The sequence below is a fragment of the Cervus canadensis genome, chromosome 3 (assembly GCF_019320065.1).
Source record: "Cervus canadensis isolate Bull #8, Minnesota chromosome 3, ASM1932006v1, whole genome shotgun sequence".
Lineage (NCBI taxonomy): Eukaryota > Metazoa > Chordata > Mammalia > Artiodactyla > Cervidae > Cervus > Cervus canadensis.
The window spans coordinates 18,398,644-18,418,291 of NC_057388.1; the positions used below are offsets into that span (position 1 = coordinate 18,398,644).

At 35.4% G+C, this 19,648-nt stretch overlaps 1 protein-coding gene across 1 annotated transcript in view; it reads right to left on the minus strand.

The window, feature by feature from the left end:
- THSD7A (thrombospondin type 1 domain containing 7A) overlaps nucleotides 1-19,648 on the minus strand; it is a 452,526-nt gene that overhangs the window by 386,366 nt on the left and 46,512 nt on the right. The window lies entirely within an intron of this gene.

Genomic DNA, 19,648 nt, shown 5'->3' on the forward strand with positions numbered 1-19,648 from the left:
CCATTAAATATTGTTTCTGAGTTTTCAGGAGAAAACATATTTCAGTAATTGCTCTAGTTGTTTTTCAAAGCTCTTCTCTACTACTCATTTTATCAGCATTTAAAGATGATGTACTTTTTTTTTTAATATCAGTTGGAAAGATAATGTAAAATTTGCTTATGGAGTAGTTACCACAGACTATGATTAGTATAAAAAGGAGGTCAGTCAAATTTTGCAAAATTCTTAAAAGAATGTAAACTTTACAATCTGTGAGTTATTCATTATATTGTTAAACATTTTTCTCCCTTTACCAATTTTTATTTCTTCTTTCCAATTGAGAATCAGAAAAAGAACATAAATAAATCCTGCAATTCTTCATTTAAAATATATTAGTACTAATCTATTGTTCCAAAAGATTTAATTCAGTCCAACACGATTATTCTGTCTCAACTATCTCAAAAGCTGAATGATTCACACGACAGTGAAAAGGTTATGTCAGTGTTTCACAGCACAGATGCCTCTGATATTAAAGAGAAATTGAAATTAAACAATATTTACAAATAATCTCTACTATAAATAGATAAATAAGAAAGTAAAAGGAAGGGAATGAAATTATAATGATCTTACATAGATTGTCATGTAAAGATCACAACGAGAATCAGATCAATATCCTGAAATGTTATTAAAATCTAAATATTGATTTCATAATTTTGAGTAATTATGGGTAAACAAATATAGTAAACTAATAGATCATAGTACTTCAAAGGGACTTTAGGAAGTTAATTTATTCAACTCCAGCCTTCTGGCAAATACGGTATTTCTAATGAAGTAACTAAATTAAGTGAATTTCTCTGCTTATATAGTTAAATATTAAGGTAGGAAAAGCCATTAAAATGTGAGACAAGGATTTCAAGAGGCTAATAAGTCACATTGTAACACAGGAAGAAATGATTTGAAAGTACATAACCATATGTAAACTTGCCCAGCCTTGGCATGTGTTAGTTAGAAATACCAGTGAACAACAACACGAATATCACTTTCCATTAGTACCACAGGTAACCAGCTACCTATGAAGATCTGCAAATAAAGTCAGAACTAACAAATGCTTTCATTACTTAAAAGTTGCTTAGGCCAATGAATGATTAGAATATACACGGTTTGTATAGAGAAAGAACTTCAGCTATTGCCAACTGAAATTTTGTTTTTCAACCACATTTTCTTGGTTTACTTTAATCACACATTGTATCACTGAGAATACTAAACATTTCACCCGCTCCAATTCTCCTGAAGAAGGACCAATTCTCTTGAATAGTTTCATGCCAAGTACACAGCAGCAGTCTTCCATTTTATACCCAAGCTGGTTATGATTCTATGGTTCTGTCCCTTCTAATCTATATACCCTAAACATGTACAACACTATAAGGAAATAAATCCCACTTTCCTTAGAAATATGCCAGAACCTAAGCAACTTAAAGTCATAATTATTTGAGCTTGCTTTCCCATCAAGAAGAATAAACACAGATTATTTTTTATCCTGGACCAAAATCTAACAGTTTGACTTTACAATGATCCAGCAAAATCTCTTCTAACTACTGGGTGTGTACAGTGTCTATTCAGTGATACGAAACCCTGAATACAGAACTAAGAGTGAAAAAAATACTACTACTTAAATGTGGAAGGACAATGAATTTTAAAAGAAGGTTTATGAAGTCCCATGCCCCTTGACCTTCTCTTATTACTATTGCCTGGCGAACCTTTTCAAGATGAATGGTGTATATCTTTATCTATGACAGTTGATTTAGCAATCACTACATTTCCCTTAACTTAGATAAATTGCCCAGTCACTTAACAAGAATAAAGGCCAACATCAACTGCAGCAAAGGTCATTTAATCCACTTTTGTTCTATATTAAAATGTCATCAGATCTGAACAGCAATTTCATCAATAACACATCTAACCAGAAATTTCCAAATTTTAGAAATCAACTATCTGCCCTATGAGGGAAAAAACAAAGTAGATAAATAAGACACAACTTTCCAAGGCAAACTCAGAGGTATTGATCCCAAGATAATTTATCTCACCAAGAGTCTCATTTATCATTTAAAATGAATATGACTTATAGAAATAACTCTACTGGTTCAATGTTTGTCCTTCTAGAGATTACACAAGTGAATGTCATGTGAACTTTGTAAATATGAGATTGACTTACTCTGCCAAACTAGCCAATGAATACAGAAAGAAGCAAAGTATAGTATGATATTATAACCCAAATCTAATATAATCAGGAGCCTGTCACACAGATACAGAATGAGGGGTGATCTGCAGGACAAGAGACCTGAATTCTTTCAGAAATTAGCTGCCATGAAGAAGACAGGAGGGAGAACTCAGAAATAGGGAATAATGAAGAGCTCAGCAAATGCAATGAGTGAGCCTTATTAGCTTATCCAGGATTACAGAATAGCCAGGTAGTGAAAAGGATATTTGAGAGAAACTGGGGAAAGTTGAAACTATTGCTTATTGCACTCAGTATGATAATGGAGATGGCACTCTGTAGGAGGTCTTTGTTTCTGGGAAAGGCAAACCAAATGTTTGGGGGGAAGTGTCATGATGTCTGGAGACAACATGTGATGACTGGCAAAGTGGAACAATGTGTGTCTGTGTGTGTACATTGAGCAACTGTGGGAAGAGGTAAGGAGCTCATGAATCTAGGAAAAGAGTGTACATAGATACATTGCATTTTATTTCAACTTTTATGTGGGTTTAAGACACTTTAATTAAAAAAAAAATCAGATCACGTTATTCATCTGCTTAAAAATCTGTACTGGTATGCCATTTTATCTGGAATTAGGCCATTCTTCAGAGTGACCTACAAAGCCCAACATGATTTAATTCCTCATAATCTCTCTGATCTCTTTGCCTGTAATTCTCCCCATTTTGTTAATTCAGTTCAGCCACTCTGGAATTTTTGATGCTTCTCAAACATACCAGCCATGCCTTTGTACTGGCCTGTCTCCTCAGCCTGAAACGCCATTCCTCTAGATGTATTAATTCCTTATTTAAAGGCACTTCAAGGAGATCTAGTATAACCCTCTTATTTAAAATTGTAACTTGGCTGCAACACATTGTTAATGTGTACATTTTCTTTTTAAATCACTTCTCAAATTGTTACATATTTGATTACATAGTATTTTCACTTTTATTGCATGCGTTACCCCCAAAGTAAGCTCCAAGATGGTAGGACTGTAGGGTTTTATGTTCACTGAAGGACCTGGGAGAGCTCATAGCACATAAAAGCATATAAAAGATTCTTAACTAATCCTTGTTGAAAGTTTAATGAAAGAAAAAAAAAACTTTATGGCATTCTTTTTACTTAGAAAATGAAAGATTTTAGTGCAATTTTGTGATAGAACACAATGGGTTGTGGAAAACAAAACTGCAAGGAAGAAACAGTTCTGCATAGAGATACAGAAATCTGGGAGGAGAACAAAGCAACAAAGAGGTGGAATAAGAAAGGACCTCAAGACAACTGAGATATGTGCTCACTTTTACAAACTGAATGAGGAACTGAAAGGAAAATAAAATAAATATATTGACTACCCTCTAGATATTTTGTAATATGAGAAAGCTCATTTATAATCAAAAGATTCAGAATAAATACAATCCAGTCAGATGCTCATGAAGTGTTTTATTAGTAATGTACAAGAAGTATTTAATCAGAATTGGAGTAAGAACACTATACTTGTCATACTATGTAGTATCCTAATGACGGTACTTATGTTAATGCTGAGAGTGTGACCTGACTTCAAAGCTCATTTGCAAAGAAGCCTGGGTTACTACCAAGGGTGGTGGTTGTCCTATAACACATTAAAAGGCATGTATGCATGCTCAGTTGTGTCTGACCCTTTGTGACCCCAAAAGACTGTAGCCACCAGGCTCCTCAGTTCATGGGATTTCCCAGGCAAGAATACTGGGGTAGGTTGCCATTTCCTTGTCCAGGGGATCTTCCTGACCCAGGAATCAAACCTGGGTCTCCTGTTTTGTCAGGTAAATTTTTCACTACTGACCACCTGATCAGCCCATACTACTTTAAGGACAGTAGCAAATGAAAGCATATGCTTGTTAGCAGGCAAAACCACCTGGTAAGGTTTTCATATTTCAAATTCTAACATCAGCAATGTAATCACAAACTATCTTAATACCAAAGGAAATAAACAGCCAATGGCATGTAATTCATGTTGTGGCAACATGGAATTATGGAATCTACTCTCTGAGAGTGGAGAGGTGAATAGGAATCTTCAGGTTGCAGGGCTTGACACTCAAACTTCTTTTTAGGATATGCATTACCTAGTCACTCTTCTATTCTTGGTTATTTAAGTAGTACTTATTTAGGAAATTAGTGATGGGTATGATCAAAAGTGATCTCCAACTCTACCTTAGAGATTCTGAACATAGGAATAGACTTCTTGAACAAGGACAGTGAGACCATGGTTTTATTTCAAAAGAGCTGGGAGGTTTTCCATGTGTTTAATATACATCTCAGTTCTTTAAAAGAAAAGATTGCCAATTTATGATCCCTTGTTAAATTACAATACAGAACACTTCATCTTTGAAGCCCTATCTAAAACTATAATGTTTAAATGAAAAAATGTATTTTGAATTACAATCACTTGGCTTACAAGTTTTCTAGAACACAATCAACCTCAATATCACAAGCATCACAATCTTTTACACTCTCAAACACATGGCCTATTATAGTAAATTTAATGGATTTTAAAATAATCACTTGCAGAGCAAGTTATTCCATAAAATCCATTTTGAATATATCTGTAACCAAACAAGCATTAATTATTAAAGAATCAGTTAAGGTGGTCCCTTGATTGGGGCTTAAGAGAGTTTGTAAGGTTATCACTGGGTTAACATTTAACATTAGCGTGTGATGTAAATGAGTTTAACTGGACATTATCTTTCTTTTGCAGGATCTATTCTCCAAAATAATAGGCATTAGGGAAATACTTTTCTAAGCAAAAACATTTTTAGTACGCTTAGTTAGAAACACTTCTGGTAATTATATTTAAGATCTTTACCATTCCCCATGTAATTCTAAATAACTTAATTGATTTATTAGTTTTGGCAAATAGTTCTTGAGGTCCAACTACTTATAAAGTACTACATGTAGTTTTTCAATATACATATAGCAAATGAACAGTTTACTTATAGCCACTTCACTTACTCATATCCAAGAATAGTGACAAATTTAATTTTCTTCACCAGTAGTTTAATTCTAAATGAAAACTATTTCAATGAGTCTTTCTAAGTTTAACCTAAAAACATTTTTATGACTACTCGCAATATATAGCAATTATTGGATTTCCCTGGTGGCTCAGTGGTAAAGAATCCACCGGCAACGCAGGAGACACAGGAGATGATGGTTCCATCCTTGGGTGGGGAGAATCCTCTGAAGCAGGGCATGGCAACCCACTCCAGTATTCTTACCTGGAGAATCGCACAGACAGAGGAGTCTGGTGGGCTACAGTCCATAGGGTCACAAAGTGGACATGACTAAAATGACTAGCACACATATAGAAATTATTAACTCAAGCATCTTAAAAGTAAAATAATGTTAATAAGCAAGTCAGAGTAAGACAAATATTTATCACTTATATGTGGAATCTTAAAGAATGATACAAATGAGCTTATTTACAAAACAGAAACAGATTCACAAATACAGAAAACAAACTTGGTTAGCAAAGAGGAAGGAGCAATGGAAAATTAGGAATTTGGGATTAACAGACACACACTACCATGTATAAAATAAAACAATGAGGGCCTACTCTGTAGCCAGGAAACGATATTCAATATCTTGCAATAACCTATAAAGGAAAAGAATTTGAAAAGGATATATATGTATAAATGAACCATTTTGTTGTATACCTGAAACACTGTAAATAAACACTACTTAAATAAATACAGTGTTGTGAAACTTCACTGTTTTTAAAAAAAGCTTCAATAAGAAGTTATTCAAACTTAAATAATAATGATAACCAGCAGTGGTTAGTTTCTGTTGAAAGCGGCACTCATACCAATAGCTGAAATATAAATGAGAATAATAATTTAAAAGGCAATTTACTAAGAATCATACAATTAGCCTTGCTTCTATGCCAATAAATCTTTATCTAGAAATGTATTCCAAGAAAATAAGAAGACTGTTTAATGAGCTATTACTTGTAATAAAAAGTGAAGTCAACATGTCCATTAGGATGATTATTAACTTTAAAAAAAACAGAAAATGGCAAGTATTCATGAGTATGTGGAAAAATTGAACCCTTTATGTACTGTTTTATTTTTTTTTAACTTGAAACATATACTTTTCTAGTACTCGAGATTTAGAATCGTCTTTTTAGGAATGATAACCTGTGGTACTAGGATTACTTTTTATATTTCCATTTACTATTTGGGAACACAGAAATATTACATAAAACATAACCACCAAATATTGTACAAAACTCTTGGATCACTCATTATATGTATGTGTATATACGTGTGTGTATGTGTTTGCCAACCTTTCACTTTTCAAAGGTTTTGGCATTTTAAAAAAAATTTATATTGGAGTATGGTTGATTAACAATGTTGTATAAGTTCCAGATGTACAGCAAAGAGATTCAGTTATACGCATACATGCATTTATTATTTTTTGAATTATTTCCCCATTTATGTTATTATAGAATATTGGACAGTTTCCTGGGCTATAAAGTAGATCCTTGTCAGCTGTCAATTTTAAATAATACAGTGGTATGTACATGTCAATCCCCAGCTCCCAATCTATTCCTTCCCTTCACCCTTCCCCTCTGGTAACCATAAATTCCTTCTCTAAGTCTGTGAGCCCATTTCTATTTTTGTAAATTAGTTCAACTGCATAATTTTTTAGATTCCACATATAGGCAATATCACATTATTATATTTGTCTTTTTCTGTCTGAATTACTTTACTTGGTATGATAATCTCCAGGTCCATCCATAGAACCCTGGTGTAGTCTCGATGGGAATGTAAAATGGTACAGTTACTGTGAAAAATAGTATGGTGGTTCCTCAAAAATCTAAAAATAGAATTACCATATGAGCAGGAATTCCAGGTGGGTATATACCTCAAAGAAGTGAAAGTAAGTAAGTTCATTTGTTTACACACAACTATATATAAAATAGATAACTAATAAGGACACAGAGAACTCTACTCAATCATCAGTAATGGCCTATATGGAAAAATAATCTAATAAAGAATGGAATATGTATGTGTTTAACTAATTCACTTTGCTTTACACCTGAACTACACTCCAATAAAAATTAAGAAGAATGAAAGTAGAGTTTTGAAGAGATAGTTGTACGCTCAGGTTCATAGCAGTATTATTCACAACAGACAAAAAAGTAGAAGCAACCTAAGTGTTTATTGGTGGATGAGTGAATAAATAAAATAAATATGGTATGTCATTCAGTCTTAAAGAAGGCAATTTTGACACATGATACAATGCTGAAGACATGCTAAGTGAAACAAGTTAGCTACAAGGACAAATACTGTATGATTCAACTTACATTAAGTACCTAGAGTAGGATGTTCATAGAGACAGAAAGTAGAATGGTAGTTTTCAGGGCCTGGGGAGAGGAGGTAATGAGGAGTTATTATTCAGTGAGTATAGTGTTTCAGGGTAACAAGATAAAAAATATTCCAGAGATGGATGGTAGTACCAGCTACACAATAACGTGAACATACTTAAGCCACAGAAATGTACACTTAAAAATGGTGAAAATGGTAAATTTTGTTATGTATGTAACAATTTTAAAAAACAAAAAAGGATAAAATTGCTTTCCATAAATATAAAATAACCATGAACATTCAAATAATGAAATACTTACATATTCTCTAATATTCTCCCCAAACGTCCCCACTGTTGGGCACATTTGGTGAGTAAAATAAATGAGATCTGGTATTCTTTTAAAAGGTAAGTTAAGGAGAGTAGTTTTCCTCTGTAGACCTCTTTTGATGGTGAAGCAGATGTTCCCTAAGGCACAACTGACCCAAGGGAATTGCAATTTCAATGAAGCAAACTGAAAATGATTCTCTAGATAGGTTCTACTGGGGGGAAAATTGCATCCTTCCAGACCACCAATGATCAGAAACATGAACGTTGGGGCATATGTTTCATCTTCTCCCCCAGGGCAGCTAACAAATTTGTAGAAGAAGCTGTTCTAAACTCACATATGAAATTCTGCCCCAGAGACTGAATCTGCATATGAAAACTCAGCCCCAATAATGAAATACATCAAACTGCTGAGACTACATGCCTGGAAGGAAATGTTGACGGCTTTATATTTTTTCAGAGGTCCCTGAGAGAGAAAAAGAAAATTAAAAAAAATAAAAAACCTTCCCTTTATTATCTGGGCACTATTCACAACCTTAATAGAGTGGGTGGTCCATTATAATCAGATCTCATTTTCCGTTTCCTGACTTTATACAGAATCTACTTTGAATGCATATTATGGTCGGTGAAGAATTACATCATGATTGTCCCTTTTGGATTCTTCTGTTTTAATGTTTGTAATGTTTCATAAGACATGGGATTATATCATTCCATTCTTCATACCCAATTTGTAAATTTTTTTAAAAAAATCAGCCTCTGAAAATGTAGATATTATATCTACTGAATGAACTGATGAAACATTATAGAAGTGTTCTAAAAGAGCCAAATTAATAAATTAATAAAACTGTTTCCATTTAAAAGTCTTAACATTGGAGACCTTGAAACTATTGGCAGCTTAAAGAAAACAGTGAAACTCCAATTATTAGTGGTTCTGTCTCATCAGGCCCAATTTAAATTTAAGGTATTTCAGCCATCAGTGTGGCAATGGCTATCACCTTTGAAACACTGCTATAGATGTTTCAGTTGATTTAATGTGAAGAAGTCTAACCATACTACATTTGTTCATCTAGGCATTCATTATGTGTATATTCTTAGTTGTTATAAAAGCATTAAAAGATATAATTTCTCATTTTTGAGACCAGAATGGAAAGCAATGCTTATTTTGTATGACAGCATATCACCAGAGATAATGTGCAATGGGAAAAATACAAAAAGCAATATAAATTGCTCAGCTCAGTTTCTGAAAAGCCCATTTCCTTGAGAGAATGCAAAGTTACAGCTGTCTCTTATGAGCAGAAGGGGACACTTTCTGGCATTTGATAACATTTTCAGGAGACTTATTACACTTTTTTCTCCACAAGAAGTCAAAATTCAGTAAAGATAACAGGTTCAACAACAGAGAGAATGTTAAAGCCAATAGACCCAATAAAACTCATAAGGCCATCATTTTGCCATAATGGTGCAACAAAAGCAGTTACAAATGTAAATTAATTTCTCATACACACACACACACATGCACGCACGCACAAACACTAACTTGTAGCCTTAAGCCAACTGTGGCTATTAACTACCATACAGTGTATTCTAATATGATTCAAAGTCTACCTATGTGGGTAGATCATCCCCATCACTGAGGACCCAGACTAGGGCTTGAAGGTGGCTCCTAGATCTTATCTATTTCTGTGTCTCCCAAATTTCCAACGTCCATCTGTGGTAACAATCCTATAGAATTCCCTAACACTTGAAGTCCACAGATGTAAAGAAAGGCATTAGTGAAGTCAAATTCAGCAGATTCATATTAAATTAAAAACATTTAACAGGAATGTGAATGTGAAGTCAAGTGGGCCTTAGGAAGCATCACCATGAACAAAGCTAGTGGAGGTGATAAAATTCCAGTTGAGCTATTTCAAATCCTAAAAGATGATGCTGAGAAAGTGCTGCACTCAATATGCCAGCAAATTTGGAAAACTCAGCAGTGGACACAGGACTGGAAAAGGTCAGTTTTCATTCCAATCCCTAGGAAAGGCAATGCCAAAGAATGTTCAAACTACCCCACAATTTCATTCATCTCACACACTAGTAAAGTAATGCTCAAAATTCTCCAAGCCAGGCTTCAGCAGTACGTGAACTGCGAACTTTCAGATGTTCAAGCTGGTTTTAGAAAAGGCAGAGGAACCAGAGGTCAAATTGTCAACATCTGCTGGATCATCAAAACAGCAAGAGAGTTCCAGATAAACCTCTATTTCTGCTTTATCGACTATGCCAAAGCCTTTGACTGTGTGGATCACAATAAACTGTGGAAAATTCTGAAAGAGATGGGAATACCAGACCACCTGACCTGCCTCTTGAGAAACCTGTATGCAGGTCAGGAAGCAACAGTTAGAACTGGACATGGAACAACAGACTGGTTCCAAATAGGAAAAGGACTACATCAAGGCTGTATATTGTCACCCTGCTTATTTAACTTATATGCAGAGTACATCATGAGAAACGCTGACTGGAAGAAGCACAAGCTGGAATCAAGATTGCCAGGAGAAGTATCAATAACCTTAGATATGCAGATGACACCACCCTTATGGCAGAAAGTGAAGAAGAACTAAAGAGCCTCTTGATGAAAGTGAAAGAGGAGAGTGAAAAAGTTGGCTTAAAGCTCAACATTCAGAAAACTAAGATCATGGCATCTGGTCCCATCACTTCAAGGCAACAGTGGGGAAACAGTGGCTGACTTTATTTTTTGGGGGGCTCCAAAATCACTGTAGATGGTGATTGCAGCCATGAAATTAAAAGATGCTTACTCCTTGGAAGGAAAGTTATGACCAACCTAAACAGCATATTAAAAAGCAGAGACATTGCATTGCCAAAAAAGGTCCGTCTAGTCAAGGCTATGGTTTTTCCAGTAGTCATGTATAGATGTGAGAGTTGGACTATAAAGAAAGCTGAGCACAAAAGAATTGATGCTTTTGAACTGTGGTGTTGGAGGAGACTCTTGAGAGTCCCTTGGACTGCAAGAGGATCCAACCAGTGCATCCTAGAGGAGATCAGTCCTGGGTGTTCACTGGAAGGACTGATGTTGAAGCTGAAACTCTAATACTTTGGCCACCTGATGCAAAGAGCTGACTCTTTTGAAAAGACCCTGATGCTGGGAAAGATTGAGGGCAGGAGGAGAAGGGGACGACAGAGGATAAGATGGTTGGATGGCATCACCGACTCAGTGGACATGAGTTTGGGTAGGCTCCGGGAGTTGGTGATGGACAGGGAGGGCTGGTGTGCTGCGGTTCATGGGGTTGCAAAGAGTCAGACAAGACTGAGCGACTGAACTGAACTAACTGAACAGGAATGGAACAAATGATATGGGAATTGTGGCATGGGTTCCTTTTAAATTTGGTATTTTTTTCTATGATAATCTTGAACATATCCCATGATGGAGGCTATAAAATTGTATCTGCTCCAATAACAAAACCCTTCTCTATGCAGTGGATACATTAACAGAGTTTGGGTATTGGTTTCTAGATAGGGCTTTGGAAAAGGTAAACCACTAAACAGATTCCTAGGAATTCCTAAAAGACAAGAACATCTTTGTCACATGTTTCAACTCTTGATTCAAACATAAAGCCATTCATTATTTCTTCCTAGATAATGCTTTAACTATGACTAACCAAGTTGTAATACTTATTTAATTGGTAGCTGTAGTTCCACACCTATTTATTAATTTTTATTTGAAAGATAATTGCTTTACAATACTGTGTTGGTTTTTACCATACATAAACATGAATCAGCCATAGGTATACGTATGTCCCCTACCTCTTGAAATTCCCTCCCACTTCCCACCCCATCCCACATCATCCCACCTCTCTAGGTTGTTACAGAGTTTGAGTAACAAACTCAAACTCTGAGTTCCCTAAGTCATATAGCAAATTCCCACTGGCTGGCTATTTTACATACAATAGTGTATATGTTCCCATGTTACTCTCTCCATTTTCAAAGATTTGAATGTGGTTAATTGTGTCAACAAAAATGAAGCTTAATATAATCAAGTTCTTATTTTTGAAGAGATCAAAATAAGTGGAAAGTACTTTTAAAAATTAAATAACTACTTTTATAATTATGAAGAATGATATTTATATTCAGAGATCACAATTCATGCTTTATACCTAGAGGGACAATTAAAAGAGAGCAACTGTACACTGACTTTTTTAGAAACTACTCTCATAGAACAGAAACTGTCAAACTGAAATCATGTACTAAGAAATATACCCAATGAGTCTACCAACTATATATACACAAAAATTATAACATCCTTATTTTTAAACATCATGCAGATTCTACACGAATAATACTTTTATATACATCATCTTATTTTGTTCCTATTCTAATCCTATGAATGAAAATATTAATATTCACATAAAACAAATGTGAATATATGTGTCATTAAGTTTTTGACAAAGATGTACTATATAGAATTATATACTACTATATCGGAGAAGGCAATGGCACCCCACTCCATTACTCTTGCCTGGAAAATCCCATGGACGGAGGAGCCTGGTGGGCTGCAGTCCATGGGGTCGTGAAGAGTGGGACATGACTGAGCGACTTCACTTTTCACTTTCACGCATCAGAGAAGGAAATGGCAACCCACTCCAGTGTTCTTGCCTGGAGAATCCTAGGGACGGGGGAGCCTGGTGGGCTGCCGTCTATGGAGTCGCTCAGAGTCAGACACAATTGAAGCGACTTAGCAGCAGCAGCATATAGTACTATATAGATTCCTATATAGTACTATATAGAATTATAGTATAGAACTATACTATATAGAATATATAGACTATAAACTATACTATATACAATTATATAGTACTATATATGTACTATAAAGTCTTAAATAGATTGAAAAGTAAGGATAAGAGAAATTAAATGATTTGTCAAAGATCAATCTACTAATTAGTACCAGAGAGAGATTTAACACAATGTGATGTTCTTATCATTAAACCAAGTTACTTAAATTAGAAAACAGTATTTGGGGTTTCCTAGGCAGTGCTAGCGGAGAAGGCAATGGCACCCCACTCCAGTACTCTTGCCTGGAAAATCCTATGGACCGAGGAGCCTGGTAGGCTGCAGTCCATGAGGTCGCTAAGAGTCGGACATGACTGAGCGACTTCACTTTCACTTTTCACTTTCATGCATTGGAGAAGGAAATGGCAACCCACTCCAGTGTTCTTGCCTGGAGAATCCCAGGGACGGGGGAGCCTGGTGTTGACGTCTATGGGGTCGCACAGAGTCAGACACGACTGAAGTGACTTAGCAACTTTGCAACAACAGGCAGTGCTAGAGGGCAGAGAACCTGACTGCCAATACAGGAGAGGTAAGAGATGCGGATTCAATCCCTGAGTCAGGAAGATCCCCTGGAGGAGAGAATGGCAACCCACTCCAGTATTCTTGTCTGGAGAATCCCATGAACAGAGGAGCCTGGCAGGTTACAGTCCATAGGGTTGCTAAGAGCTGGACATGACTGAAGTGACTTAGCACACAGGCATCAAGAAGCATTTCATCAATCTTTAAAAACTATCTACTTCCACTCAGTGTTAATGTTTCACCCCCCACACAACCATCTCAACTTCATCTGTGTTAACTATACCTTTGAGCAGTTAATTCCCTGACAAGATCTCTAATTAGGTACCCTCTCCCATAAAACAAATTCAAGTTTTCACCTCCTTCCTGGATATTTTTATGTGAATTTCTTTGTCTGACATATCAAGGCCCAAAAGATCAAAACTAGATTCATTATCTAAAAGTACTCTTTATCTGTTTGTTTTGCTATCTTACTTAAGGTCATGCTCTATCTACAAGCAGAGGTAAAATTTCTCAGAATCATCTGCAATCTAGGTCTCTGACATCGAATATTTATGTACCCAATCTGACATCTCCCCAATCTTTTCCCACCACTCTTTATTTATGCTTTCATAAGCCTAGTCCTCATCCTACTTTGAATGAACCATTATATTAACTTGCTTATTGATTTCTCTCCTTCTAGTAGCCTCTTTCTTTTTCAAGTCAATCAATGGGTGCTGAATTAATATAAAATACAGCTAAATAGCTTATGAACATACTCTATAACATGCAGAAGGAAGAGAGAACTTTGGCTAATTTTAGTAAAATATTTGATTGAATATATCAAAAGTGTGGGGACCAGAATCACAGGTGCCCCCCAATAGTTTGCACCCCCTGGCTTCTGTGTCTTATACAGTTTCCTCCCACTGTGAATAAGGCTGATCTTCATAACCAACCAGATTTTGCAGAAATGATAGTGAATGACTTTAGTGATGAGGTCATAACAATATTCTGGTTTCTGCCTTGCTTTCCCTGGGATTATTAGTTCCAATGGAAGCTGGTGCCATGTTTTGAGGGTATTAGCAGCCCTACACAGAGGTCTACATGGTAAGAAATTGAGGTTTCCAGCCAAGAGCCAGCTCTAACAGGCTGGGAATGCAAATGAGCCATCTCCGAGGTGGATTCTCTTGCATCAGTCAAGCCTTCAGATGGCTGTAGTTCTACAAATATCTTGACTTCAATCTTATGAGAGATCCTATTCCAGACTCATCCAGTTAATTTACTCCCCAAATTTCTGATCTGACAACTGTGTGAAACGATAAATGCCTATTTTAAGCCACTAGGTTCGCTAGAATTTTTTTTTACACAGCAATGGATAATTAATACAATCAGAGCTATAATTTCATAGGGAGCATTAGGTAGTAATAAGATATCCTGGACAGAGAAATAAAACATGGGTGCTGGGTATGAATCAGTAGAAGCATATGCTGCATAAAGTACTCCACAAGGTCAGGAGATAGAGATGATCTTTCTGCAACCTGCATTTCCATGTAAAAATCCACTTTAACAATCTTTTCTCAGAGTCTGTTTTATTCCATATATAGTTAATGTGTTTGCTACAAGTGAAATAGCTATTATCAAAATCTGGGTGGATCTTAAATAAGTAAGATCTGCAAGTCACATGTTACTCTTACTTGTATATTTATTGAACATCTGTTTGAGATACTAACAAACTATAAAATGATTTGGCTCCATATTGATAACAAATCAACCCCTCTTCTCTACTTTGAAATCCAGTTAAAGGGATAAAGGGTTCTATCTTCAAAACTTTAAGGGGAAAATAATATCTGAGTGTCTCAAGAAGCTGTAATTTAAAAGAAACATGTGCAAATTCTCCCAACATACAGACCAGGATCTCCCAGGCTCTACATCTTTTGTTAAGGGGGCTTTGTACGGTAGGATGCTCAGCATACCCTTGGCCTCAATCCACCAGATGCCAGGAGCACCATTCTCTCCACTGCTTCAAGTCAAGATAATAAAAAATGTTTGCAGACATACCAACAAGTGTTTCCAAGAGGGCAAAATCACCCTTGGCTAGTGACCATAGTTTTAGACTCTAGGATGTAAGGTAATTGATAACCATTTACTGGGAAAAAAATTGTTTTTCCAACAAGTAGGAATGTTCCCATCTGTTCTGTAGCACTTCATACTTTAGGACAAAATATAAAGAAAATCCAGGACCTTCAGTTTGGATTTTCTGATTAAAGTCTAAGGCCATCTGCCGTGGCTATAATAACCTGCCAGATTGTCACAAATGATCGGCCCGATGTTAGGAATCAACATGAAAAATATATTTTTAGAGATGGAGCTATGATGTCTTTATTGCAGAAGGCAAAGACAGTTTTTAATTAAGCACACACACATACACACATGTACTCTGGAAAAAAGTAGTCATTCATTCCTTGTACTTTTAGTAGTTTCCCAAATGAACTATAATCATTATTTAGGGGAAAAAAAAAAGTAGTGACCTTCAGGCAATGGGGATGACAGAAATCACAATTCAGGTCTCTTTTGTTGAAACTTTCAAAGTTGAGTAAGCAATATTCATCACCTAAATCAGTCAAAGGTTTTAAACAAATTTGAGGCCAGAAACTTTAATAATGGCCTTGGAAAAGCAGTACATATGCAAAATAAAATACACATGTAATATGTAAAATTGTGTTTGTGATTCTCTCCTACTTTTTAGATTTATAGATATTTCTGCCATGAAATGCTTTGCTGTGGCACATGTGGCTACAGAAAAGGAGATGGAATTATTTCTGCAATAATAGGGACTTCTTTTTAGGTATCTGAAATACTCTTCCATAAGGAGTGATCAAATTATGTAAAGTTTTCCACTTTAATGACTGAAGAACATCTATTTTATTGAAATCTCAATTAGGAAAATAAACTAAGATAACTACTTTTGTTTTAGTTAAAGTTCCTGCAGAAGCAAAGTCTAACACAATGATTCCAGTGTGTACAGTTTACTTCCTTGAAAGGAAACATTGCCAGAGGGATAAGAAAGTGAGACCCAAAAGAGTGGGGGAGTCAATAAAGGGCACATGTTAAATTAGCTGTCACAGAAAGCAACAGAAGCTTAAACTCTGAGAGCCAATATGAAATTGACAATTCATTATCACAGTGCTGAGAGGCAAGGGAGCTGGGGTATTTATACACAAACTCTTACCTACTATTTTTTGGGGGCTACTACAAGAACATTAATTTTCTGGCATATGTGGCCTTCTTCCCAGGCAGAGAAAGCAGGCTTTAATGGCCAGAGAAGGCCCTCAAACAAACAAATGCAGAATTGAGAAGTTAGAAGTCAAATCGCTAATAAATTAGAGAAGAAAGAGGTAGGGTACTGTCTGTATCTGTATTCACAATTTCTATCATACAATATAAATATCGTAGTACAGAAATGTCAAAGCAACACTACCTTCCTAGTTAGATATTCTTGCATATTAGCGAGAGGAAATATTTGTCTTTCCATATTAAAGATGTGATAAAAATGTCCTTTTAGGAGAATCCAAATGAAATTTAAAAAATGAAAATCAATTCCCCTTTGGTTGATCAATTAATTGATATAAACCATAACTACCCACTTATTATCTGTTGTTTATAAAATTTAATTATTCTTAAGATAAAGTTTTAAAAACCCTGTTAACTGAAAACTACAGCATTAACAAATTCAAATTGTACAGAAAGTTACAAAATAAAAGTCAATACCTTCTCCTTTGAAACTGGGCTCTCTCCCTAACCTTGCTATAGTTAATACTTGCTTGCTATTCTTTCTGGAAATCAATATATATATATACATATATATATACGATTCTGAATGAGTTTTTTTTTTAATGCTTCCTGAATTTTAGGAGATATTTTCACCATTTTTGAAAAATTCCCAACCAACATTTCTTCAAATATTATCATTTGAAATTCCAATTGGACATCAGTTTAATCATATCATTTTTCTTTCCAATGCCCCTTAACCTCTTCCATAATTTGCAATATTTTTCCTCCATTAAATTTAATTTCTTCATCTTCCAGGTAACTAATTCTTTATTCATCCATACCTAATCTGCTCTTAAATAATCCACTGAATTCTTAATATCAATTATTATTGTTTCTATTTGTTTCTAGCTTAATTTTTTCCCTTTCAAATATTCCTCCTTTTCCTGGATAGTAACCTTTTCTGTTCTCAGAAGTTTTCACTCCATATTGAATTTTTCAGTCATTCTAAACATACAGACTGGGGCCAGAAATTTCATGCAGTAACATAATAAGGTCTATAGTTTCTCTTGAGCCTTAGTCAATGTGTGTATGTGTGTGTGTGCATGTTTGTGTGTGTATTGCAAACAGGATATTGTGAGCAAATATTCAGGCTATAGGAATACTGCAAATTGTGGGCTTGTGGTGATTTTTGCCAAGTACTTTAAGGAACCCAAAAGGGACCACTATGAATTAACTTCTCACATTATTTAGATAGGACAGTTTTGAACTTTAAACATATGAGATGGAGACCTATGATTATAGTCCTCTTTTATTTTCTTTCTTGCAAAGGTGCATAGCTCTTCACATGTCTGAACTTTATGTGGGAATCTCAATTCCAACTGCCTACCTCTTCTAGTTCCACAGTCTTTTCTCCTGTCTTCAGCTTCCTAGAAAATCCCAGTTCCCTGATTATTTGTACACACTCCAGGTCAGCCTTGGCTTCACTGTGGGATTTATGACTCTGGATTTATTATTACTATTTTTGATCCTTCAAATTTCCTTTCTATTATTGTAAGCTCACTCTTACTTTCAATACTAGACTACATTTTATTGAGCATTAACATTCTGTATAAGGAGGGCTTTCACAATATGTAGTATTTCACAGTGTGTGGAATATTATCTCTGATTCATCTGTTCATTCCCATTTTTACCTACTCTTTATCTTTACTGTTTTAATCTTGTCCCTAAAACATCTCCTGTTCCTTTTGGCATAGTATGTGTCCCACCATGCTTTTATTTCTTCCATTTTTGTGATTATTAAAATCATGTTCTAATAAATTCACTCACCTAGTTTCAATATTTTATATCATAGCCCAAACTAAATTTAATATATCCTGCCCTCAACATACAGTTGCAATCAGTTTGCCAAGCCTTAATGAAAAAAGTAATACTTAATGAAGAAAGTAACACTTAAGGAAGACAATAGCCAAAAAAAAGCCCAAAAAACCTTTCTCAAAACTCAAATGAGTTAATTTGTAATTTTTAATTCATCTTTCACTAAATCTTGGAGATATTTTTCTGCTTTCCCCTCAATCTCATTTCCAATTTCAATCTTAAGTAATTTCCTTTAACCCGGTTTATCCATTATGGAGTAGACCTGCATATTAGTTCATTTCTTTCTCTCTTCTCAAAAAAGTAATCTGCTTTACTTACTATTTCCTGTTATTTTGAATGCTGAGTTGTTCCTTCTCCAGCAGATCCTTTATCCCATTTGAGAATGTTTTGTTTACTACTTATATTCACTCTTCTCCCACCTCCACACTGGGACAGACACTGGACCAATCATACAAAAGCCATCACTAACCCTCTGCTGTCTCACCTTCCTCTATAATAGAGAGAAGCAAGCAAAATTACCAATTGCGCATTTTCCCTTGCAGTCATGAAAAGTCAAGCTACAGGGCTGTGGCCAACCAACAAATATAGCTAGAAAACCCTGGAGGAGAGCTTCTCTTATTAAAAAGTGTAAGCCTTGCAAGAAGTAGCTTTCCTTTGCCTCCCCCACTTTCTGCCTGGAGTGTGGTTGCTAAGTCTAGAGGTGCAGCAGCTAGCTGTCTTGCAATTGCTGTGACCTTACAAAAAATGCTAAGAAAGGTGAAGTAAAAAAAGGCAAAAGGCACCTGAGACCTTGATTTATTTTTCAACCACAGAACTCTGATGCCAGAGTTCTCAAAGGAATGCTCATTAAAAAACATACAAACAAAAAATGTAGTTTGACTTTTGTTACTTGCAAATAATATTAATAAATATCTTTCTTTGATATTGATCTCCCTCCACACCCAGCTGACAAAAATTAAAACATGAAACAACTAATTATGCTTGCTAATCTCTCTTTTATAACCAACCATTCACACAACACAGTGGCTACAAATTAGTGGCCCTCAGGGCACATTAGTGGCAAGAGTTACCTACAATAGTTTATATAAATGTTAAATTAATCACCAACACTTAAGCATTAGAAAATGTTAGCTTTGGGGATTTCTGGATTCAATGAACCTTAAAATGATTAGGGAACACTGGACTGACCAGGACTTCCTGAGGACAAAACACATGAAGTTGTGTAACAGCTGCTTTTGAAACTGAAGCAAACAATTTAATGGAGAAAAGACAGCCTTTTCAACAAATGTGGCT